At 44.3% G+C, this 26,114-nt stretch overlaps 2 pseudogenes; one reads left to right on the top strand and one right to left on the bottom strand.

The window, feature by feature from the left end:
• Positions 1-599: 599 nt before the first annotated feature.
• On the bottom strand, positions 600-955 carry LOC129475211 (ATP synthase membrane subunit K, mitochondrial-like; annotated as a pseudogene).
• Positions 956-8,265: 7,310 nt separating this feature from the next.
• Positions 8,266-21,801, top strand: LOC129475204 (E3 ubiquitin-protein ligase makorin-1-like; annotated as a pseudogene).
• The last annotated feature ends 4,313 nt before the right edge of the window (positions 21,802-26,114 follow it).

Below are 26,114 nucleotides of genomic sequence, written 5' to 3'. Positions count from 1 at the left end.
ACATTCCAAATCTTCTAGTCTAGCTGTTTTGAAATATACAACACATTCTTGAAACTATAGTCACATTATCTTAAGGGAAATAATCCAGGCACAGAAAGACAAATATCACATGATCACATTCATATGTGGGAGCTAAAAAATGTGATCTCATGGAGATAGTGAGTAAATTAATGGTTACCAGAAGCTGGGAAGAATGGGAGTGGGGAAGGAGGGAATAAAGAGAGTTTGGTTAATGCGTGCAAAAATACTGTTTCATTGATCTTTTCTATTGTTTTTCTAGACTCTAATCCATTTATTTCTGCTCTGATTTTTGTTTTGTCATTTCTTCTTCTAACATTGGGCTTAGTTCTTCTTTTTCTAATTCCTTGAGGTGTAGCATTAGGTTATTTAGTTGAGATCCTTTTTTTTTTTTTGATTTAGTATGTATTGCTATAAAATTTCCTCTTAGAACTGCTTTTGCTGCATCTGTTAAGTTTTGGTATGTTGCATCTCCATTTTTGTTAGTCTCAAGATATTTTAAAATTTCTTCTTTGCTCTAATATTAATATTTTCTCAGGAGCATATTGTTTAATTTTCACATATTTGTTAATTTTCCATGGTTCTTTTTTTCCAGGTTCATAATATATTGTACAAATTGAATTATCACATGATGAGTTGGCATCAGCTTCTCCAGGTGTGGGAACTTAACAGATGAGATTAAGAACTATAGACAGTTTAAAATCCATTTATGTTGCTTTCATAGTGGGAGTTTTTTTGGACCTTTACTTGAAATATAAGACAATCAAAGCAATGCTTCTGTATGTGGCCAGTACACAATTCATTCTACCTGTGAGAGTATAAGAGTTGAAATATTTTTTAATACCAGTGAACTGGTATTGTGCATCACTTCCTGGACCTGCCATTATTTCTTTTTTTTTTTTTTTTTAATTTTCAGAGGTTTATTTTGGGAATGAATTTACAGAATATTTGCTATTTTATCCTAGTACCTCATACAGTGCCTCGGACATAGTGGGCATTCAATAAATATTTATTGAAGAATGAATGAATGAAGCACATTCAATTTGTGACTTAAATAATGGCAAATATCTAAACCAATGGGGCCAGTTATTTCTACAATTAAAATAATCCATTGGGGTTACCATAGAATTCACTTTCTATACTTAGAAATAAGGTGAATGTTTTCCATTAAACATAACTCACCAGTTTTATCATTCTTTTTTTTTTTTTTTTTTTTTTTCTTTATTAGGAAGGTTGCACATGGGAAGTCGGGGAATAGAAATGGGGGTGGGAGTTAAAATAAATGAGAGAGGGACTTTATATGGATCAGTGATAATAACTCAATCCTCTATTTGACAAAGAAGAGGGAGAAGGAAGAGGAAGAAAAAGAAAGTGGGATAAAGGATCAGAAAGGGAGGAAAATAGAAAAAATTAGAGTATGACTCCAGGGTAGACCTGTTTTGTTGTCATTGAGTTGGTTGGTTGGTTTGTCTGTTGTATTCTTCATGTTTCGCCAAGTTGGCCAGACTGGTCTCGAACTCCTAGCCCGAAGTGATCAACCCGCCTCGCCCCCCAGAGTGCCGGGACCACAGGCGTGAGCCACCACGTCCAGCCCCCACATTGCTTCTGGCCTCCATGGTAGACCTCCCAGACGGAGCGGCCAGGCAGAGGAGCTCCTCACTTCTACCCAGACATGGGGCGGCCGGGCAGAGGGGCTCCTCACTTCCCAGACGGGGCGGCCAGGCAGAGACGCTCCTCACTTCTTCCCAGACGATAGGTGGCCGGGCAGAGGCGCTCCTCACTTCCCAGACGATGGGTGGCCGGGCAGAGGCGCTCCTCACTTCCCAGACGATGGGCGGCCGGGCAGAGGCGCTCCTCATCTCCCAGACGATGGGTGTCCGGGCAGAGGCACTCCTCACTTCCCAGATGGGGCAGCCGGGCAGAGGCGCTCCTCACTTTCCAGATGATGGGTGGCCGGGCAGAGGCGCTCCTCACCTCCCAGACGGGGCGGCCGGGCAGAGGCGCTCCTCACTTCTTCCCGGACGGGGCAGCCGGGCAGAGGCGCTCCTCACTTCTTCCCGGACGGGGCGGCCGGGCAGAGGTGCTCCTCACTTCCCAGACGGTGGGTGGCCGGGCAGAGGCGCTCCTCACTTCCCAGACGATGGGTGGCTGTGCAGAGGCGCTCCTCACTTCTTCCCGGATGGGGCGCCCGGGCAGAGGCGCTCCTCATTTCTTCCCGGACGGGGCGGCCGGGCAGAGGCGCTCCTCACTTCCCAGACGGGGCGGCCGGGCAGAGGCGCTCCTCACTTCTTCCCGGACGGGGCGGCCGGGCAGAGGCGCTCCTCACTTCTTCCCGGACGGGGCGGCCGGGCAGAGGCGCTCCTCACTTCTTCCCGGACGGGGCGGCCGGGCAGAGGCGCTCCTCACTTCTTCCCGGGCGGGGCGGCCGGGCAGAGGCGCTCCTCACTTCTTCCCGGGCGGGGCGGCCGGGCAGAGGCGCTCCTCACTTCTTCCCGGACGGGGTGGCCAGGCGGAGGCGCTCCTCACTTCCCAGACGATGGGTGGCCGGGCAGAGGCGCTCCTCACTTCCCAGACGGTGGGTGGCCGGGCAGAGGCGCTCCTCACTTCCCAGACGGTGGGTGGCCGGGCAGAGGCGCTCCTCACTTCCCAGACGGTGGGTGGCCGGGCAGAGGGGCTCCTCACTTCCCAGACGGTGGGTGGCCGGGCAGAGGCGCTCCTCACTTCCCAGACGGTGGGTGGCCGGGCAGAGGCGCTCCTCACTTCCCAGACGGTGGGTGGCCGGGCAGAGGCACTGCTCACTTCCCAGACGGTGGGTGGCCGGGCAGAGGCGCTCCTCACTTCCCAGACGGGGCGGCCGGGCAGAGGCACTGCTCACTTCCCAGACGGGGCGGCCGGGCAGAGGCGCTCCTCACTTCCCAGACGGTGGGTGGCCGGGCAGAGGCGCTCCTCACTTCCCAGACGATGGGTGGCCGGGCAGAGGCGCTCCTCACTTCCCAGACGGGGCGGCCGGGCAGAGGCGCTCCTCACTTCCCAGACGGGGCGGCCGAGCAGAGGCACTGCTCACTTCCCAGACGGGGCGGCCGGGTAGAGGCACTCCTCACTTCCCAGACGGGGCGGCCGGGCAGAGGCGCTCCTCACTTCCCAGACGGGGCGGCCGGGCAGAGGCGCTCCTCACTTCCCAGACGGTGGGTGGCCGGGCAGAGGCGCTCCTCACTTCCCAGACGGTGGGTGGCCGGGCAGAGGCGCTCCTCACTTCCCAGATGGGGCGGCCGGGCAGAGGCGCTCCTCACTTCCCAGACGGGGCGGCCGGGCAGAGGCACTGCTCACTTCCCAGACGGGGCGGCCGGGTAGAGGCACTCCTCACTTCCCAGACGGGGCGGCCGGGCAGAGGCGCTCCTCACTTCCCAGACGGGGCGGCCGGGCAGAGGCGCTCCTCACTTCCCAGACGGTGGGTGGCCGGGCAGAGGCGCTCCTCACTTCCCAGACGATGGGTGGCCGGGCAGAGGCGCTCCTCACTTCTTCCCGGATGGGGCGGCCGGGCAGAGGCGCTCCTCACTTCTTCCCGGACGGGGAGGCCGGGCAGAGGCGCTCCTCACTTCTTCCCGGACGGGGGCGGCCGGGCAGAGGCATTCCTCACTTCTTCCCGGACGGGGCGGCCGGGCAGAGGCGCTCCTCACTTCTTCCCAGACGGGGCGGCCGGGCAGAGGCGCTCCTCACTTCTTCCCGGGCGGGGCGGCCGGGCAGAGGCGCTCCTCACTTCTTCCCTGGCGGGGCGGCCGGGCAGAGGCGCTCCTCACTTCTTCCCGGACGGGGCAGCCGGGCAGAGGCGCTCCTCACTTCCCAGACAATGGGTGGCCGGGCAGAGGCGCTCCTCACTTCCCAGACGGTGGGTGGCCAGGCAGAGGCGCTCCTCACTTCCCAGACGGTGGGTGGCCGGGCAGAGGGGCTCCTCACTTCCCAGACGGTGGGTGGCCGGGCAGAGGCGCTCCTCACTTCCCAGACGGTGGGTGGCCGGGCAGAGGCGCTCCTCACTTCCCAGACGGTGGGTGGCCGGGCAGAGGCGCTCCTCACTTCCCAGACGGTGGGTGGCCGGGCAGAGGCACTGCTCACTTCCCAGACGGTGGGTGGCCGGGCAGAGGCGCTCCTCACTTCCCAGACGGGGCGGCCGGGCAGAGGCACTGCTCATTTCCCAGACGGGGCGGCCGGGCAGAGGCGCTCCTCACTTCCCAGACGGGGCGGCCGGGCAGAGGCACTGCTCACTTCCCAGACGGGGCGGCCGGGTAGAGGCACTCCTCACTTCCCAGACGGGGCGGCCGGGCAGAGGCGCTCCTCACTTCCCAGACGGGGCGGCCGGGCAGAGGCGCTCCTCACTTCCCAGACGGTGGGTGGCCGGGCAGAGGCGCTCCTCACTTCCCAGACGATGGGTGGCCGGGCAGAGGCGCTCCTCACTTCTTCCTGGATGGGGCGGCCGGGCAGAGGCGCTCCTCACTTCTTCCCGGACGGGGCGGCCGGGCAGAGGCGCTCCTCACTTCTTCCCGGACGGGGGCGGCCGGGCAGAGGCGTTCCTCACTTCTTCCCGGACGGGGCGGCCGGGCAGAGGCGCTCCTCACTTCTTCCCGGACGGGGCGGCCGGGCAGAGGCGCTCCTCACTTCTTCCCGGGCGGGGCGGCCGGGCAGAGGCGCTCCTCACTTCTTCCCGGGCGGGGCGGCCGGGCAGAGGCGCTCCTCACTTCTTCCCGGACGGGGCGGCCGGGCAGAGGCGCTCCTCACTTCCCAGACGATGGGTGGCCGGGCAGAGGCGCTCCTCACTTCCCAGACGGTGGGTGGCCGGGCAGAGGCGCTCCTCACTTCCCAGACGGTGGGTGGCCGGGCAGAGGCGCTCCTCACTTCCCAGACGGTGGGTGGCCGGGCAGAGGCGCTCCTCACTTCCCAGACGGTGGGTGGCCGGGCAGAGGCGCTCCTCACTTCCCAGACGGTGGGTGGCCGGGCAGAGGCGCTCCTCACTTCCCAGACGGTGGGTGGCCGGGCAGAGGCGCTCCTCACTTCCCCGACGGTGGGTGGCCGGGCAGAGGCGCTCCTCACTTCCCCGACGGTGGGTGGCCGGGCAGAGGCGCTCCTCACTTCCCAGACGGTGGGTGGCCGGGCAGAGGCGCTCCTCACTTCCCAGACGGTGGGTGGCCGGGCAGAGGCGCTCCTCACTTCCCAGACGGTGGGTGGCCGGGCAGAGGCGCTCCTCACTTCCCAGACGGTGGGTGGCCGGGCAGAGGCGCTCCTCACTTCCCAGACGGTGGGTGGCCGGGCAGAGGCGCTCCTCACTTCCCCGACGGTGGGTGGCCGGGCAGAGGCGCTCCTCACTTCCCCGACGGTGGGTGGCCGGGCAGAGGCACTCCTCACTTCCCAGACGGTGGGTGGCCGGGCAGAGGCGCTCCTCACTTCCCAGACGGGGCGGCCGGGCAGAGGCGCTCCTCACTTCCCAGACGGGGCGGCCGGGCAGAGGTGCTCTTCACCTCCCAGAGGGGGCGGCCGGGCAGAGGCGCTCCCCACCTTCCAGATGGGGCGGCGGCCGGGCAGGGGCTGCAATCCCAGCACCCTGGCAGGCCAAGGCAGGCGGCCGGGGGGTAGAGGCTGCCGCGAGGCCAGACCACGCCACCGCCCTCCAGCCCGGGCAACACCGAGCACTGGGTGAGCGAGACTCCGTCTGTAGTCCCAGTACCTCGGGAGGCTGAGGCGGGCAGAGCACTCGGCGTCAGGAGCTGGCGACCAGCGTGGCCAAGATGGCGAACGCGTGCCTGCATCCAAAGGAGAAAAGGCAGGCAGCGGTGGCGCGCGCCGGCAGTCCCAGGCAGTCCGCGGCGCGGGCAGCAGCAAGCCGAGTAGATTGTAGCCTGGGCCAGAGAGGGAAAGAAAGAAAGAAAGAAAGGGAAGGAAGGAAGGAAGGAAGGAAGGAAGGAAGGAAGGAAGGAAGGAAGGAAGCCCTGCCATTATTTCAATCTGCCAAAGCCGCAAATTCCGCCCATTTTCCATGGTTCTTTATGTTACAGATTTCTAGTTTTATAACATTGTGTTTGGAAAACATACTTGATATAATTTCAGTCTTCTTAAATTTGTTAAGACTTGTTCTGTGGCCTATTACACACACACACACACACACACACACACATATATATGCACACACACACACACACATGCATACATATGTTTAGAGATAGGGTCTCAGTATGTTGCCCAGGCTGGCCTTGAACTTCTGGGCTGGGCTCAAATGATCCTCCCACCTCAGCCTTCCAAAGTGCTGTTATTATAGGCATGAGCTATTGTGCCTGGCCTGTGGCCTATTATATAATCTATCCAGAAGAATGTATCATGTGCATTGAGAACAATGTGTATTCTGTTGCTGTTGGGTTAAATGTTCCATATGTCTGTTAGGTTCATTTGGTCTAAAGTAGGTCAAGTTCAATGTATCCTTATTGATTTTCTCTCTGGATGATCTGTTCAGTGTTGAAAGTGGAATATTGAAGTTTCCTCCTATTATTGCACTGCAGTCTTTGTCTCCCTTTGAATGTCTTAATTATTGCTGTACATTTATTTTAAGTGCTATAATGTTGGGTGCATATAAATTCACAATTGCTACATCCTCTTGATATATTTACTCCTTTATTACTATATAATGACATTTTTCATCTCTTTTTATAGTTTTTTTTCCCCTAAAATCTATTTTTTTTTTTTTGGAGGCAGAGTCTCACTCTGTCACCCAGGCTGGAGTGCAGTGGCATGATCTCAACTAACTGCTACCTCTGCCTCCTGGGTTCAAGCAATTCTCTCCTGCCTCAGCCTCCCAAGTAGCTGGGATTATAGGTGCCCACCACCACAACTGGATAATTTTTTTGTTTAGTGGAGATGAGATTTCACCATGTTGGCCAGTCTGGTCTCTAACTCCTGACTTCAGGTGATCCACCCACCTCAGCCTCCCAATATGTTAGGATTACAGGCATGAGCCACTGCACCTGGCCCTTAAAGTCTATTTTGTCTCAAATAATTGTAGCTATCCCTATTCTCTTTTTGTTAGACTATCATTTTCCATTTCTTCACATTAAGTCTGAGTTTCCTTTAAGGGGAAGTGAGTCTCTTGGAGGTAGCATATACTTGGGTCTTGTTTTTAATCCATTCTGCTATTCTTTTTTTATTGGAAAATTTAATCGATTTACATTTAAAGTAATTATTAATAAGGACTTACTAGTGCCATTTTGTTAATTTTTTTTATTGTTTTGTAAATCCTTTGTTCCTTTTTTTTCTCTCTTTTTGTGATTTGATGGCTGGCTGTAGTAATATGCTTTGGATATTTTCTTTTTATGTTTTGTGTATCTATTATAGACTTTTGTGGTTACCATGAGGCTTACATAAAACATCTTATACTGGCCAGGCATGGTGACTCACACCTGTAATCCCAGAACTTTGGGAGGCTGAGGTGGGTGGATCACCTGAGGTCAGAAGTTTGAGACCAACCAGGCCAACAGATTGGCCCCATCTCTACCAAAACTTTATCTCTACCAAAAATACAAAAATTAACCGGGCGTGGTGGTGCACACCTGTAGTCCCAGCTACTTGAGAGGCTGAGGCAGGATAATCACTTGAACATGGGAGACTGAGGTTGCAGTGAGCCAAGATTGCACCACTGCACTCCAGCCTGGGTGACAGAGCAAGACTTCATCTTAAAGAAAAAAAAAAAAAAAAAAGCAAACAAACAAAAAAATCATCTTATCCTTATAACAGGCTATTTTAATTTGATAAAAAAAGTTATAGGTATGAGCTGAGAGTAGTGAAAAATAATAACAATAATAACAATTTTGATTACATACACAGATTCTACAATTTTACTCCCCCTCCTCTCATGTTTTATGTTTCTGATGGCAAACTTTACATCTTTTTATAATTTGTATCCCTTAACAAATTCTTGTAGCTTTAATTGTTTTAATAGCTTCGCCTTTCAATATTTATACTAGATATCATTGATTTATGCACTCCAATTACTCTATTAGAGTGTTTTGAATTTGACAATGTATTTACTTTTATCAGTGGGTCTTATTCTTTCATGTGTTTTCACATTAATAATTAGGGTCTTCTTCCTTCAGCCTTAAGAACCCCCTTGTAGTCCCAGCTACTCGGAGAGGCTGAGGCAGGAGAATGGCGTGAACCCGGGAGGCGGAGCTTGCAGTGAGCTGAGATTGCGCCACTGCACTCCAGCCTGGGCGACAGAGCGAGACTGTGTCTCAAAAAAAAAAAAAAAAAAAAGAACTCCCTTTAACATTTCTTGTAAGGCAGGTCTAGTAGTGATAAACTCTCTCAGATTTTGATTGAGAAAGTCTTTATCACCTCTTGGTTTTTAAAAGACAAGATTGCTGGTTATAGTATTCTTTGTTGACAGTTTTTTTTTTTTTCTTTAAGCTTTCTAAATATATCATCCCACTCCTTTCCGGCCTGCAATGTTCCTGCTAAGAAATTCACTGATAGTCTTATAGTTGTTTGCTTACATGTAATGATTCACTTTTACTTTGCTGTTTTCAGCACTCTGTCTTTGTCTTTAACTTTTGATAATTTGATTATGCTGTGTTTTGTTGTGAGTGTCCTTAGATTCATCTTATTTGGTGTCCTTTGAGATTTCAGATTCTGGCTTTCTATTTCCTTTTCCAGGCTTGTGATGTTTTCTGCCCTTATTTCTTTGAATATGTTTTCCATCCCTTTCTCTCCTCTCCTTCTGGCATATCAGTGATGCATAAGTTGTTCGGCTTGATGGTTTCCCATAAGTCCCTTAAGCTTTCTTGGATGATTTTCAGTGACCTGTCTTTGAGTTCACTGATTCTTTCTTCTTATTGATGTAGTCTGCTGTTGAGCCCCTTCTACTGCAGTTTTCAATTTATTCATAATATTCCTCCAATTTATGATTTCTGTTTGGTACTCTTCTCTACTTTCTATTTGTGGAAGTTCTTAATTTGTTCTTGTATTGCTCTGTTGACTTTGGTGAACATCTTTATGGCCATTATTTTGAGTTCTCTGTCAAGTAAATAACATTACTCAGGTTGGTTTCTGGAGATTTATTTAGTTCCTTTGTTTGGACCATATTCCCCTGTTTTAAAATATTTATTGACTTTCCATGTTGGTTGCTGTGCATTAGCTAATACCACTATGTCTCCCAGTCTTGTCAGACTGGCTCCATATAGGAGAAGGGCATTGCCAATCCATCCAGCCAAAGATTTTAAGGTGCTTCTTAAATCTTTGTGTTTGTCCAGGCTGCTGTCTTTGTTTTTGGTGCCCACCTGGAGCTTAGGATATGCCATACCCTGTCAGTACTTTAAGTCCAGAAAGGTAGGAGCCAGACTTTCTAGATGTAGATAAAATGGTGGGAGTATCAGCTGTATGTTTCAGTTACTTGTATCTTTACGGTGAAGCTGAGCATGGATGTTAATCTCCCACTCTGTCTGCACTAAGCCAGGTAGTGGATGTGTGGCAAAATTCGTATTCATGTTCAGGCTGCACCCTCTGATCCTAAGGAGAAAGCTGCTGGATGTGAACCCATCGTGTGTCCACCTGTTTGTTTTTTGTTGTCTAGGGTCACTAAGGAATGCAAAGCTTCATTAACTCTCAGAGAGAGTTTGTTAAGAAGATAGCCTCTTGGGTGGCAGTATAGAAGTTGTGGCACACAGTGTGTGGCCAAACTTCTTCCAGGAAGAATGGCAGGCCTGGGGTGAGCCAGAGAAAAGGCTCAGGAACTGCCAAGCTCTGGCTGCAGCTGCCAGTGGGCTATTGTTTGTTTGCCCCATTGGCTCCCCAGTGCAAGTTTATTAGAACTCAGGCTGTCAAGTAGCCACTGGGAGTGTGTGCCATACACCCCTTCTGGAGAGAAAATGGGAGCTGCATATTCCTGCCCCTTTTTCACACTGCTCAAAGAGGGCGTCATTTGTAAACATGTTTGCATACCTGTTAAGACCACGTCTTTGTTCTCTCATCTAAGGAGACTCATGTATGCCTAGTGCTTTCTCCTCCCAGGGCTAAGAAGTTTAGGATTAGGGTCTTTGGGAGGGAGCTGTAAAAGTTGTGACACTTGATGAGTGGCACAAACCTCTTCCAGGGAGAAACAGGGAGTTGCATTTTATTTTTTGACATGAAGTCTTGATGTGTTGCCTAGGCTGGCCTCAAACTCCTATGCTCAAGTAATCTTCTCATTTAAACCTTAGCTGGGACTACAGGCACATGACACCACACCTGGAAGGAGCTTCATTTTAAAAATAAAATTTTAGATTCAGGGGATACATATGCAGTTTGTTAACATGGATATATTGCATGATGCTGAGGTTTAGGCTTCAATTGATCCCATCACCCAAACAGTAAATATAGAACCCAATAAATAGTTTTTCAACCCTCCTTCCCCTCTTTTGGAGTCTCCAGTGCCTATTGGTCCCATCTTTATATCTATGTGTACCCAGTGGTTAATTCCCACTTATAAGAGAGAACATAAGGCTGGGTGTGGTGGCTCAAGCCTGTAATCCCAGCACTTTGGGAGGCCGAGGTGGGCAGATCACAAGGTCAAGAGATTGAGGCCATCCTGGCCAACATGGTGAAAAGCTGTCTCTACTAAAAATACAAAAATTAGCTGGATGTGGTGGCACTTGCCTCTAATCCCGGCTACTTGGGAGGCTGAGGCAGAAGAATCACTTAAACCCATGAGGCGGAGGTTGCAGTGAGCCGAGATCACTCCAGCCTGGTGACAGAGCGAGACTCCATCTCAAAAGAAAAAAAAAGAGAGAGAAAGAACATACAATATTTGGTTTCCTATTTCTGTATTAATTCACTTAGGATAATGACCTCTAACTGCATCCATGTTGCTGCAAAGGACATAATTTCATTCTTTTTTATGGCTGTATAGGATTCCATGGTATATATGTACCATACTTTCTTTATCCAATCCACCACTGATGGGCACCTAGGTTGATTCCATATCTCTGCTATTGTGAACAGTGCTGTGATAAACATACAAGTGAATGTGTCTTTTTGGTAGAACAATTTGTTTCATTTGGATATGCATTATTTCATTTTGCATTGCTGTAAAGGAATACCTGAGCCTGGGTAACGTATAAAGAAAATAGGTTTATTTTGGCTCATACTTCTACAGACTACAAGAAGAATGGAGCCATAATCTGCTCTGGTGAGGGCCTCAGGAAGCTTAAAATCATGGCAAAAGGTGAAGGGGAAAAAGGTGCATCACATGGTGAGAGAGGAAGCAAGAGAGAGAGCCAAAGAAATGCTAGGCTCTTTTCAACCACCAGCTCTCATATGAACCAATAGAACAAGAATTTACCCGCAACCATGAGGGGGACACGTAGACATTCATAGGAGAGATCTGCCATCATGACCAACACACCTCCACCAGCCCTTACCTCCAACATTGGGTGGGGGGCGGTGGTCGTATTTCAGTACAAAATTTGGTAGAGACAAATATCCAAATGATATTATCTATATACCTAGTAATGAGATGGCTGGGTAGAATGGTAATTCTATTTTTATTTCTTTGAGAAATCTCAAAACTGCTTTCCACAGGAGCTAAACCAATTTACCATCCCACTGACAGTGTATAAGCATTCCCTTTTCTCTGCAACTTTGCCAACATCTTTTACTTTTTGACTTTTTATTAATAGCCAGTCTGACCTGTATGAAATAGTATCTCATTGTGGTTTTGATTTACATTTCTCTGGTATTAGTGATGTTGAGCATTTTTTTAAATACATTTGTTGGCTGCATGTATGTCTTCCTTTAAGAAATGTCTGTTCGTGACTTTTGCCTACTTTTTAATGGGGTTGTTTTTGCTTGTTGACTTGTTTCTGTTTCTTATAGGTTCTGGGTTTCAGTCCTTTGTCAGTTACAAAGTTTTCAAACATTTTCTTCCCATTCAGTAGGGTGTTTGTTTACTCTGTTGAGAGTTTCCCTTGCTTTGCAGAAGCTCTCTAGTTTAATTTGGTCTCAATTGTCAGTTTTCGTTTGTGTTACATTTTCTTTTGAAGACTTAGTAATAAATTCTTTGCCTAGGTCAATATCTAGAAGAGTATTTCCTAAGTTTTATTCTAGGACTGTCTTAGTTTGAGGTCTTACATTTAAGTCTTCAATCCATGTTGAGTTAGTTTTTGTATATGGTGAGAAGTAGGAATCAACTTTGATTCTTCTGCATATGATTAGTTATGTTTCCCAGCACCATTTATTAAACAGGATGTCCTTTCCCCATTGCTTGTTTTTGTCAGCTTTGTCAAACATCATTTGGTTGTAGGTGTGTGGCCTTATTTCTGCATTCTCTATTCATTCCATTGGTCCATGCATCTATTTTTGTACCAGTCCCATGATATTTTGCTTACTGTAGCCTTGTAGTATAGTTTGAAGTCAGGTAATGTGATGCCTCCAGCTTTTTTCTTTTTGCTTAGGACTGGTTTGGTTATTTGGGCTCTTTTTAAATTCGTATGAGTTTTAGAATAGTCTTTTTTTCTGATTCTGCGAAAAAAGACTTGGTAGTTTGATAGAATTTGCATTGACTATCTAGATTGCTTTGGTCAGTATGGACATTTTAATAATATTGATTCTTCTGATTCATGAGCATGGAATATTTTTCCATTTGTATCATCTCTGATTTCATTCAGCAGTATTTGGTAGTTCTCCTTTTAGAGATTTTTCATCTTATCCGTTAGATATATTTTTAGATATTTTTGTGGCCGTTTTAAATGGGATTGCATTTTTATTTGGTTTTCAGCTTGAATGTCATTGTTGTATAGAAGTGCTACTAATTTTTGTACATTGATTTTATATCCTTAAACTTGGCTAACGTCGTTTGTCAGGTATATGAGTCCCTTGGAGAAACCTTTAAGATTTTCTAGGTATAGAATTATGTCATCAGTGAAGAGAGAAAATTTGACTCCCTCTTTGGATGCCTTTTGTATCTTTCTCTTGCCTGATTTCTCTGGCTAGGACTTCCAGCACTATGTTGAAAAGGAGTGGTGAGACATTCTTGTATTGTTTCACCTCTTGAGGGGAATGATTCCAGCTTTTGTCCATCCAGTATGATGTAGGCTTTGGCTTTTTCATAGATGGCTCTTATTGTTTTGAGGTATGTTCCTTTGATGCCTAGCTTGTTGAGAGTTTTTTGTTTTTTGTTTTTTTAAATGAAAGAATATTGGATTTCATTGAATGCCTTTTCTATATCTATTGAGATGATAATTTAGTTTTTGTTTTGAATTCTCTTTGTGGTGAATAATATTTACTGATCTGCATATGTTGAACCATCTTTTCATCTCAGGAATAAATCCTACTTGATTATGGTAGGTTATCTCTTTGATGTGCTGCTCAATTCAGTTTGTAAGTATTTTCTGAGGCTTTTTGCATTTTTGATTTGGTTTTCAGCTTGAATGTTATTGTTGTATAGAAATGCTATTAACATTTGTACATTTATTTTGTATCCTGAAACTTAATTAAGTTGTTTGTCAAGTCTAGGAGGCTTGGAGGAATCTTTAAGGTTTTCTAGGTATAGATACGTATCATCAGAGAAGAGAGATTATTTGTCTTCATCTCTTCCTATTTGGATGCCTTTTCTTTCTTTTTGCTTCCCTTTCTTCTTGATTTTTCATCAGGGATATTGTTCTATCATTTTCTTTTTGTGTATGTCTTTGTCAGATTTTGGTATCAGAATGATATTGGTTTCACAGAATGAGGAAGGTATCCCTCCTCAAATTTTTAAAACAGTTTCAGTAGGATTAGTACCAGCTCTTTGTATGTGGTAGAATTCAGCTGTGAAAGCATCTGGTCCAGAGATTTTTTTTTATTTTTTGGATGGTAGGTTTTTTATTACTGATTCAATTTTGTAAGTAACTGTTAGTCTGTTCAGGAATTTTATTTCCTCCTGCTTCAATCTTGGGAGGTTTTGTCTTTCTAGGAATTTTGGCATTTCCCTTAGATTTTCTAGTTTGCGTGCATAGAAATATTCACAGTAGTCTCTGAGGCTTTTCTGTATTTCTGCAGGATTAGTTGTAATGTCACCTTTGTCGTTTCTGATTATACTTACTTGCATCTTTTCTCACATTTTATTTTATTTTTGAGACAGAGTCTCACTCTGTTGCCCAGGCTGGAGTGCAGTGGCGCGATCTTGGCTCACTGCAACCTCCGCCTCCTGGGTTCAAGCGATTCTCCTGCCTCAGCCTCCGGAGTAGCTAGGATTACAGGCCCATGCTACCATGCCCGGCTAATTTTTGTATTTTTAGTAGAGACAGGGTTTTACCATGTTGGCCAGGCTGGTCTCGAACTCCTGACCTCAAGTGATCCACCAGCCTTGACCTCCCAAAGTGTTGGGATTACATGCATGATCCACCGTGCCAGAACTTCTCTCTCTTTTTTGAAAATCTAACTAGGGTGGGCCAGGCATGGTGACTCACGCCTTAATCCCAGCACTTTGGGAGGCGGAGGCGGGTGGATCACCCAAGGTCAGGAGTTCAAGCCTGGCGAACATGGCGAAACCCGTCTCTACTAAAAAATACAAAAATTAGCTGGGTGTGGTGACAGGCGCCTGTAATCCCAGCTACTCGGGAGGCTGAGGCAGAGAGAATTGCTTGAACTCTGTAGGCGGAGGTTGCAGTGAGCCGAGATCGCACCGCTGTACTCCAGACTGGGCAACAGTGCAAGACTCTGCACCAAAAACAAACAACAAACAAAAAAAAAACAAAAAACAAAACAACATCAACAACAAAAAATTCTAGCTAAGGCGGAGGTGGCAGGGACCGAGCGGGTGCCTCAGTCTCCTTCCCCTCCCCTCGCCTGGCCTCGTGGTCTTCTCCCAGCAGCCAGACAGGAACTATATAATCCCGGAAGTTCCGGGGCTTTGCTGTGTGGGATAACCAGCAATGGCGAGGCTGCAGCTCCCGGAACAACAGCCACAACACATTAGGAGTAGGAGCGGCAGTTGTGGTGGCAGCAGCAGCGGCCTCCCCACCCCGGTCCCCACAGTCACTGCCCTATCCCCTGGGGCAGATGGAGGGGGCTGTGGCAGCGACAGCAGCGACGGAAGCGACGGCAGCCACGGCAGCGACGGCTGGGCAGCCACGGCAGCGGCGGCACAGCTGGACTAAACAGGTCACCTGCAGGTATTTTATGCATGGGGTTTGTAAGGACAGAGGCAACTGTGGATACTCGCATGACCTCTCTGACAGTCCGTAAGGTGTAGTGTACAAGTATTTCCAGCAAGGGTACTGTGTTTATGGTGACGGCTGCAAATATGAACATAGCAAGCCATTGAAACAGGAAGAAGCAGGCCGGGCGCGGTGGCTCACGCTTGTAATCCCAGCACTTTGGGAGGCCGAGGCGGGCGGATCACGAGGTCAGCAGATCGAGACCACAGTGAAACCCTGTCTCTACTAAAAATAGAAAAAAAAAGTTAGCCGGGCGTGGTGGTGGGCGCCTGTAGTCCCAGCTACTCGGAGAGGCTGAGGCAGGAGAATGGCGGGAACCCGGGAGGCGGAGCTTGCAGTGAGCCGAGATCGCGCCACTGCACTCCAGCCTGGGAGACAGAGCAAGGCTCCGTCTCAAAAAAAAAAAAAAAGAAAAGAAACAGGAAGAAGCAACTGCTGCAGAGCTAACTACAAAGTCATCCCTTGCTGCTTCCTCAAGTCTCTCATCGATAGTTGAAATGAATACAAGCGAAGCTGAGTCAAGAAATTCAAACTTTGCAACTGTAGGAGCAGGTTCAGAGGACTGGGTGAATGCTATTGAGTTTGTTCCTGGGCAACCCTACTGTGGTCCTACGGTACCTTCCTTCACTGAAGCACCCTTGCAGGGCCCTGTGACCAAGGAAGAATCAGAGAAAAAGCAAATCGCCATGGAAACAAAGAAGCAGCTGTGCCCCTTTGCTGCAGTGGGAGAGTGCTGATATGGGGAGAACTGTGTGTATCTCCACGGAGATTCATGTGACATGTGTGGGCCACAGGTCCTGCATCCGATGGATGCTGCCCAGAGATCACAGCGTATAAAATTGTGCATTGAGGCCCATGTGAAGGACATAGAGATCTCATTTGCTGTGCAGCGCAGCAAGGACATGGTGTGTGGGATCTGCATGGAGGTGGTCTATGAGAAAGCCAACCCCAGCGAGCGCTGCTTTGTGGTCCTCTCCATCTGCAACCACACCTACTCTCTCAAGTGCATTTGCACGCGGAGGAGTGCTGAGCAATTTGAGAGCAAGATCATAAAGTCCTGCCCAGAATGCGAGATCACATCTAACTTAGTCGTTCCAAGTGAGTACTGGGTGGAGGAGAAAGAAGAGAAGCAGAAACTCGTTCAGAAATACAAAGAGATAATGAGCAACAAGGCGTGCACGTATTTTGATGAAAGACATGGGAGCTGCCCATTTGGAGGGAACTGTTTTTACAAGCATGCATAAAGAGGAGAGAAGAGCCACAGAGACAGAAAGTGGGAACATTAAGCAGATATGGGGCCCAACAAAGGAACCACTTCTGGGAACTAATTGAGGAAAGAGAGAACAGCAACCCCTTTGACAACAAAGAAGAGGTTGTCATCTTTGAGCTGGGTAAGATGTTGCTTATGCTTTTGGCTTCAGGTAGGGACAACAAACTGACAGACTGAAGATCAGTGGGAATTGTTTCATGATGAGCTGGAAGATTTTTTATGACTTGGATCTATAGCAACCTTGTGTGGCATGTGAACTGGTCTGCTAACCCCAGACAGCAGCTGTCCCCTGTGGTGGTGTGGCAGCGCCTGTCTTCTCTCTGAGGCAAGCCTGTCAACTGCAGCTGCTGTTGTAAGAATTTCTACCCAGGCTGTCTGTCTTCTCAACCCCTCACCTTTCCCCGAGGAGTGTGTTGTTTTCTCTGTTGAAAAAAGTTACAAAAATAAGTCTTTGTTTTTTGTAACACAAATTTAACTGTCAGACAGTGTAGATGTGTTGCATCATATGTTTTCAACCAGATTGTGTTTACGGACTTTTCACACACTCATTTTGAGGACCCCAGGTTCAAAAGTAAAAGCAGTGGCCCTACTTTGGGATCCAAGAATAGGAGGGATGGGTGAAGGGACCTAAGCTGGCCAATAGCCTTTTGCTCCAGACATGGGACATAGATCCTTGATGTTTCTGGTGAAATCTGCACATCTGTGTTTTTATATCTGTTCCCTACCCTGTAATCCCTACCACATGCACTTGTTCTGTGGTTTTGGTCTCTTGTTTAATTGCACACAAGTAATACTACTGGGTAACCAGAACCAGGTGCGAATGTGTTGAGATTTCTACTGTTTTGCATGATAGGAAAATTGAGAAAGAATACATATAAAAGATATAGAGGCATAATATCAATGGAAAGTTGGAAGTTGACTCCCAAGGGCTTACATGGTATGTGTGAGTGTGGGTGTGTGATAAGCTTCTCATCCCTGCATAGATGCAGTATTCTTAGCCTTAGTAGAAAAACTTGGTTTAGTAGTTTAAGCCTTGTGTGGCAGATAGATCTTAAAGGACAAAGCAGTATATTGGTAGTTGTCAATATAGCAGTGCTAGCTCTGTCTACATATAGATAAATGGGGTTAGCCATAAAGGTTAAAACTACCTGTTTATCCTATATATTAACAAAAACTGGGTCTTGGATACACAGTTGTATTTAATGTTTTATGATCTAGCCTTTCCAGTACAGGCACTTTCTGAAAAACCTTTGTCCTCATTTGGGGCATTTTGTTGTCAGGTTTTTGTGTTTGCTTTTGTGGGTATTTGCCTTATTCCACCCCTGAAATTTCAGGTAGACAGATGTGCTTCTAAACTCTGTTCTAAGGTGTTTATTGTAGTGGAGTAATGGGTTTGCAGTAATAAGTCATACTTTTCCATTGAAGGGGAGGGCTTGGGAATCCGTAAGACCAGCTAAAGTTAAGTTGTTGGAATAATTCGTTGATTAGAAATTTTACTTCTGTGTTTTGTCGCTCTGTTTCCTGAAAATGATTCAGGGATGCTCCTGGTTTGTCCATCTACTGCCTTGATTCCTTGGATCCCACCCATTCTTTCACTTCATGAAAAAAAAAATAATTGTTGCAGAGGTCTCTGTATTTTGGAGCTGCCCTTTTGTATGAAGTGCTTTTCCCAAATGAAACAATTAAAAAGAAATCTAGCTAGCAGCCTATTAATCTTTTCTATCCTTTCAAAGAACAAAATTTTTATTTTGTTGATTTTATTTATTTATTTTGCTATCCATTTTGTATAGTTCTGCTCTGATTTTAGTTATCTCTTTTCTCCTGCTAGCTTTGAGTTTAGTGGTTTTCTGAGTTCCTCGTCCCTTTAGGTGTTACATTAGGTTGTTAATTTGAGATCTTTCTATCTTCTTGATGTAGACAGTAAGCACTATACTTTTGCCACATCCTTGGGGTTTTGGTATGTTGTGTCTCTATTTTCAGTTGTTTCAAAGATATTTTTTGATTTCTGCCTTAATTTTGTTATTTCTCCTACAGTCATTCAGGAGCAAGTTATTTAGTTTTCATGTATCTGTATGGTTTTGACAATTCCCATCAGTATTGATTTCTATTTTTATTCCACTGTGATCTGAGAAGATGCTTGCTATGATTTTGATATTTTTAAATTTGCTGAGACTTGCCTTTTGACTGCATATGTGGTCAATCTTAGAGTATGTTACATGTGGAAATGAGAAGAATGTATATTCTCTGTTGTTGGGTGGAATATTCTGTAAATGTATATTAGGCCCAACTGGTCAAGTGTCAAATTTAAGTCCAGAATTTGTTAGTTTTCTGCCTTGATGATCTCTGTCATGCTTTCAGTGGGGTATGGAAGTCCCCCATTGTTACTGTGTGGCTAAGTCTTTTCCTAAGATTAGTAGTGATTGTTTTATAAATCTGGGTGCTCCAATGTTGGGCGCATATATATTTAGGATAGTTATGTTGGGAACAGGCCTCCCAAAATTTGGCCATAAACTGGCCCCAAAACTGGCCATAAACAAAGTCTCTGCAGCACTGTGACATGTTCGTGATGGCCATGATGCCCACGCTGGAAGGTTGTGGGTTTACCGGAATGAGGGTGAGGAACACCTGGCCCACCCAGGGCGGAAAACCACTTAAAGGTGTTCTTAAACCACGAACAATAGCATGAGCGATCTGTGCTTTAAGGACATGCTCTGCTGCAGGTAACTAGCCAGACCTATCCCTTTATTTCGGCTCATCCCTTTGTTTCCCATAAGAAATACTTTTAGTTAATCTATAATCTATAGAAACAATGCTTATCACTGGCTTACTGTTAATAAATACACGGGTAAATCTCTGTTCGAGGCTCTCGGCTCTGAAGGCTGTGAGACCCCTGATTTCCCACTCCACACCTCTATATTTCTGTGTGTGTGTCTTTAATTCCTCTAGTGCTGCTGGGTTAGGGTCTCCCCAACTGAGCTGGTCTCAGGAAGTTAAATCTTGAATCATTATGTAATGCTGTTCTTTGTCCTTTTTTACTGTTGTTGATTTAAAGTCTGTTTTATGTGATACAAAAATAATAACCTCTGCTGTTTTTTAATTTCTATTTGCATGATAGATCTTTCTCTATCCCTTTAAACTGTGCCTCCAGGTGTCATTACATGTGACATATGTCTCTTGAACACAGCAGAAGTTTGAGTCTTGTTTTCTTATCTAATTTGCTACTTTATGACTTTTAAGTGGAGGATTTAGGTCATTTACACTCAAGCTTCATATTGATATGTAAGGTTTTTTTTCCTGTTGTGGTATTCTTAGCTAGTTGCTTTGTTGTCTTGATTGTGTACTTGCTTTATGGGGTCTGTGGGCTATGTACTTATGTGTGCTTTTGTGGTAACAAGTATTATTCTTTCATTACCATATTTAGAATTCCCTTATGCATCTCTTTTTTTTTTTTTTTTTTTTTTTTGAGACGGAGTCTCGCTCTGTCGCCCAGGCTGGAGTGCAGTGGCGCAATCTCGGCTCACTGCAAGCTCCGCCTCCCAGGTTCATGCCATTCTCCTGCCTCAGCCTCTCCGAGTAGCTGAGACTACAGGCGCCCGCCACCACGCCCGGCTAATTTTTTGTATTTTTAGTAGAGACGGGGTTTCACCGTGGTCTCGATCTCCTGACCTCATGATCCGCCCACCTCGGCCTCCCAAAGTGCTGGGATTACAAGCGTGAGCCACCGCGCCCGGCCTCCCCTTATGCATCTCTTGTAGGGCCAGTCTGGTGGTGATGAATTCTCTTAGTGATTGCTCGTCTGGCAAAGATTTTATTTCTCCTTTGTTTATGAAGCTTAGTTTAGCAGGGTATGAAATTCTTGGCTGGAATTTCTTTTCTTCAAGAATGTTGAAAATAGGCCCCTAATCTCTTCTGGCTTATATGGTTTCTGCTGAGAAGTCGACTGTTAGTCTGATGGGATTCCCTTTACAGGTAATATGACTCTTTAGCTGCCTTTAAGATTTTTTATTTTGTGCTGACCTTGGAAACTGATGACTATGTGCCTTGGGGATAGTCATCTTGTATAGTATCTCGCAGGAGTTCTCTGTGTTTCTTTTATCTGCATGTGGACCTCTCTAGTAAGATTGGGGAAATTTTCCTGGGTTATATTCTCAAATATGTTTTCCAAGTTGTTTACTTTCTCCTCTTCTCTCTCAGGAATGCTAATGAATTGAAGGTTAGGTCACCCTGCATAATCCCATATTTCTCAAAGGCTTTTCTAAAAAAATTGTATTTTAGGTACAGGGATACATGTGCAGGATTGTTAGATAGGTAAATTGCACATCATGGAGGTTGAGTGTACACATTGTTTCATTACCCAAGTAATAAGCATAGTACCTGATAGGCAGTTTTTGATCCACAGCCTTCTCCCACCCTCCACTCTCAAGTAGATGCTGGTGTCTGTTGTTCTCTTCTTTGTATTCATGTGTACTCAATGTTTAGCTCTCACTTATAATTGAGAACATGTGCTATTTGATTTTTTGCTCCTGCATTAGTTTGCTTAGGATTATGAGCTCCAGTTCCATTCATGTTGCTGCCAAGGGCATGCTCTTGTTCTTTTTTATGGCTGTGTGGTATGCCATGGTGTATATGTACCACATTTTTTTTTATCCTGTCAACATTGTTAGGCATCTAGGTTGAATTCATGTCTTTGTGGTTGTGAATAGTGCTATGAGGAACATACACATTCATGTGTCCTTATGGTGGAACAGTTTATATTCCTTTGTGTATATGCCCAATAATGGGATTGCTGGGCCAAATGATAGTTCCATTTTAAGGTATTTGATAAATCTCTAGACTGCTTTCTACAATAACTGAACTAATTTACATTCCCACCAGCAGTGTATAAGCATCCCCATTTCTCTGCAACCTCACAAGCATCTGTGTTTTTTTTTTAATAGCCCTTCTGATGGATGTCAAACGTGGAATGTTTTACCATTTCATGTCCCAAGCATGGAATGTTTTACCATTTCTTTGTGTCATCTCTGATTTGCTTCAACAGTATTTTGTAGTTCTCCTTGTAGAGATCTTTAACCTCCCTGGTTAGCTGTATTCCTAGCCATTTTATTCTTTTGTAGCTGTTGTGAATGGGATTGTTTTCTTGATTTGGCTCTCAGCTTGGAGATTGTTGGTGTATAGCTTATTAATAATAATTGTTTTAAATTTCTGATCGTACAATTCCAACATCACTTCCATATCTGAGTGTGGTTTTGATGCTTGCTCTGTCTCTTTAAATTATGTATTTTGACCTTTATTATACCTTGTAACTTTTTTTAACAGCTAGACAGAAGGTACTGGATAAAAAGAACCCTGGTAAGTGTTTTTTCAGTGGTTTGATGGTAAAGTGTGGGGGGAAGGGAAGTGGTCCATGGTTCTATAAATTAGGTCTTAGCCTGTGCTTCTAAAATGTGAACCTCACCAATGCTTCTCAATCCCTTCTCCCCTGGGATAGGATGGCTAGAGTAATACTGAGTTCAATTTTTTTTCTTTCCTTATGTGGAAGCCTCCAGGGGGCTAGATTTGGGTATTTTCTTCTCCCAGGTCAGTTAGACTCTGATAAATGCTAATAGTTTGGGCTCTGGTAAGATAGTTTCTCTTTAGGGCAGGCCTTATTAAGAAAAACAAAATGCTCTGGCATATTAAAAAATGGTTTCTTTTTTCCTCTCCTTTTCAGAAGCATGGGATGATTTTTTTCCCAATATTCACTGTGAGAATCTGTCAGGTAAAACTCATAACTGTGTTTCCCCGTTATTAGACATATCCCCAGAGTTTTTACTCCCAGACTTGTCCACTTGAAGCCTCCAGTAATTTGTCAATTACAGTTCAGGTTTTTCTACCCTGGTACTGGTTCATGTTGAGGTTCTGCTTTGAGGTTTTTGCTCCAGTAAATTATGATTCTCTGTATTCATCTGTCTGCCTCTCTGATTTGGGGGACAGTAATTTTCCCTTTGATTTCACTTTTCTGACAGTTAAAAAGAGTTGCTTGCTTTTCAGTTTGATCAGCCTGTAACTTGTTGTTAAGGTGAAGTGACAACCTCCAAGCTCCTTACATGCCAAACAGAAACTGGAAATTACCCATTCTCTTTTATGACCACATGGTACTCCACTGTATATATGTATAATCTATGTCTAATCACTTTCCTATGTGTGTGCATTTAGGTTGTTTCTAATGCTTTGCAATTGAAACTATTCCACAATGAATAACCTTGATCATTTGCATTTCTACATTGTTGGAAATTTAATTTCTGGATAGATTTCTAAAATGAAATTTTTAGTTTAAAATGTAAGGGTATATGTAGCTTCACTAGGTATTATTGTTAAATTTGTCTCTAGAAAAATTTTGACAATTTGCATTCCTGCTAGCAAAGGGTAAGAGTGGCTTTTTCCCCCGGCCTCACCAACAGAATGTCTTTTTGTATTTTAAAATTTTTCCAGATTGATAGGTGAGGAATGAAGAAAGTTTGAATATTTTTTGTATGTTGTAGGTCAATTTTTACATATTTATATGAATTATCTATAAACTTTCCCGTATTTTCCTCTCAAGTATTTGGTACTTTGCCCCTCAATTGTGTGTGTTTGTGTGTGTGTGTGCGTGTATGTATGTACATATGTAAGTGTATGTGTGTGTGTATATATGTATAGTCACACATATATATACATATGTGTGTATAGTCACACATATATACATATATATATATATAAAACGTATATTAGCCCTTTGTCTTTGGGATATGTTGCAAATATGTTTTCCCCATTAGCAGTTTTCCTTTGACTTATCTTCATTTTCATACAAACAGTGTCTGTTTTATTTACTCAATTTTATCAATATTTTCTGCTATGACCTCCAAATTTTCATTCATATTTAGAATGTCTTTGTGTACATGAAACTTAAAGAGGATATGACCTATGTTTTCTTTTAGTATGTTGTCATTTTTTTTCAGTTAGACCTCTAAATCATTTGGCATAAAGTGTTGCTTATATTATAAGATATAGAACTATTTTTTCTTTTTCCAAGTTTCTATGCAGTTGTCCCAGTGAAACAATAAAAATCCATTTTTTTCTAGTGATTTCATTTTCTTTAGTGATTTGATATGCGACTGTTATTATCTACTAAATATTCACATCTACTTAGACCTGTTTTTGGACTTTCTATTCTGTTATACTTATCTATTTGCACTTCCATCTACCAGTATGTCACTCTTTTAATTATAGAGGCTTCCATGTATGTTTTATTGTTGATGATGATATTCCCTAGTCATATTGTCTCAGTTTATTTTATTTTTTCTTCAACTCACCTAGGTATAAATTATTTTATGTTTACATATCTAATGGACCCTAAATATCGCATTAAAAGTTGATTTTAGGATAAGTTCCTGACAGCATCTTGTTTTCTTGCCTTTGAGTCTTTTTTTTTTCCTTGAAAGTAGAATGCAGCACAAAAAAAAAAGGGTTCAATTTGGTTGGGTTTCAGTTAATGAAAGTTTTGTTCTATCTGCTTAATGGGTTAATAAAAGCAACTTTAGCACTGGGAAAAAAAATTATTTTTTTGTCTCAGTTTTTTGTGTTCTTTCTTGCTTGTTTTCATATATGAACTTAAATATCAATTTTAATGATACTGCAAATTCTTGGCATTTTTATTAGGATTCCAGTTGTGTTTTAAATTTTTCCTCATACTTTTTGCATATTTCTCGTTAAATGTACTTATAGATAATCTTATTTAAAATTATTTTACATGAGATATTCTCTACTGTATTTTTTCAATCAATAACAGTTTAATTTTATGTCAGAAAGTTTCAACAACAAAAATTTTAACATGTGGTGTTAGAAAATATTTTCATAAGATCAAATTTATTCAGCCTGGGCGACAGAGTGAGACTCCATCTCAAAAAAAAAAAAAAGATCAAATTTATTGTACATGTGTTTACACTTTGTGTTGAAATCCATTTAAACTTGCATTTTACTTTATTTTTGATTTTTGAAACACCAATATTTCTATTTACTTATTTAAATTATTTTGTAAATTTCAACTTCTATTTTAGATTCAGGGGTACATATGTAGGTTTGTTACACTGGTATATTGCATGATACTGAGGTTTGGGGTTATGATTGATCTTATCACCCATGTAGTGAGCATAGTACCCAATAGGTAGTTTTTCAATCCTTCCACTCCTCCGTGCTCCCCCCTTATGGAGTCACCAGTGTTTATTGTTCCATCTGTGTCCATGTGTCCCAAATCTTTAGCTCCCACTGATAAATGTGAAGATGGAGTATTTGGTTTTCTGTTCTTGCGTTAGTTCACTTTGGATAATGACCTCCAGCTGCATCCAAGTTGCTGCAGAGGACATGATTTCATTATTTTTTATGGTACATATTTTCCATGGTATATATGTACCACATTTTCTTTACCTAATCCACCATTAATGGGCATTTAAGCTAATTCTGTGTCTTTGCTATTGTGAATACTGTTGCTATAAACATACAAGTACATATATCTTTTGGTGAAATGATTTATTTTCCTTTGGGTGTATACCCACCAATGGGATTACTATGTTGAATTGGTAATTCTGTTTTAAGTCCTTTGAGAAATCTCTAAATTGCTTTCCACAGTGGCTGAACTAAATTACATTCTCACCAACAGTGTATAAGAGTTCCTTTTGCTCCACAGCCTCACCACCATCTATTATTTTTTGACTTTTTGATAATAGCCATTGCAATGGATGTGAGATATCTCATTAATTTGTATTTTTTTTCTTAAAGTTTTATTTTAGGTTCAGAGGTACATGTGCAGGTACATGTGCAGGTGCAAGAACAAATGGGAGTTTGTTGTACAAATTATTTTGTCACCCAGGTACTAAGCCTAGTACCCAATAGTTACATTTTTCTGATCCTCTCCCTCCTTCCAACCTCCACCCTCAAGGAGACACCTGTGTCTGCTTTTTTCCCTTTGTGTCCATGTATGTTCATCATTTAGCTCCCACTCATATGTGAGAACATGTGGTGTTCCGTTTTCTGTTCCTGCGTTAGTTTACTAAGGATGATGGCATTCAGCCCCAATTATCATTAATTGCAAAGGACATGATCTCATTCTTTTTTATGGCAGCATACTATTCCATGGTGTATATGTACCACATTTTCTTTATCCAGTCTACCATTGATGGGCATTTAGGTTGATTGCATGTCTTTGCTATTGCAAATATTGCTGCAGTGAACATACACATACATGTGTCTTTATGATACAATGATTTATATTTTGGGTGGTATATACGCAGAAATGAGATTGCTGGGTTGAATGGTAGTCATGTTTTTAGTTCTTTAAGGAATTTCCACACTGCTTTCCACAATCAAACAAACTTACACTCCTGCCAACATTGTATAAGTGTTTACTTTTTTCTACAACCTCACCAGCATCTGTTATTTTTTGACTTTTTAGTAATAGCCATTCTGACTGGTGTGAGATAGTATATCATTGTGGTTTTGATTTTCATTTTGCTTATAATCAGTGATACTGAGCTTTTTCTTATGCTTGTTGGCTGCATGTATGTCTTTTGAAAAGGGTCTATTCATATCCTTTGTGTACTTTGTGTGTG

The sequence above is a fragment of the Symphalangus syndactylus genome, chromosome X, assembly GCF_028878055.3.
Source record: "Symphalangus syndactylus isolate Jambi chromosome X, NHGRI_mSymSyn1-v2.1_pri, whole genome shotgun sequence".
NCBI classification, from domain to species: Eukaryota; Metazoa; Chordata; class Mammalia; order Primates; family Hylobatidae; genus Symphalangus; species Symphalangus syndactylus.
The sequence above is the reverse complement of the archived record's forward strand: the minus strand, read 5'-3'. Positions and strand labels throughout refer to the sequence as shown.